The sequence below is a fragment of the Macrobrachium rosenbergii genome, chromosome 56, assembly GCF_040412425.1.
Source record: "Macrobrachium rosenbergii isolate ZJJX-2024 chromosome 56, ASM4041242v1, whole genome shotgun sequence".
NCBI lineage: Eukaryota > Metazoa > Arthropoda > Malacostraca > Decapoda > Palaemonidae > Macrobrachium > Macrobrachium rosenbergii.
The window spans coordinates 68,718,863-68,719,292 of NC_089796.1; positions in this window are offsets into that span (position 1 = coordinate 68,718,863).

Consider the following 430-nt stretch of genomic DNA (forward strand, 5'->3'; position numbering starts at 1 on the left):
TCAATACCTGGGGCATCATTTATAGGGGATACCAATACCCTGGGGCATCATTTATTAGGGGTATCAATACCATGAGGCATCATTTTTTGGGGATATCAATACCCTGGGGCATTATTTCTAGTGGATATCAGTACCCTGGGACATCATTTTGAGGGGATATCAGTAACCTGGGCATAATTTTTAGGGGATATCAGTACTCTGAGGCATCATTCTGAGGGGATATCAACGCAAAACCCTGGGGCATCATTTTTAGGGGATATCAATAGCCTGGGGCATAATTTTTAGGGGATATCAATATCCTGGGGCATCACTTTTTGGAGATATCAATACCCTGGGGTATCATTTTAAGGGAATATCAGTACCCTAGGGCATCATTTTTAGGGGATATCAATACCCTGGGGCATCATTTACAGGGGATATCAATACCCTG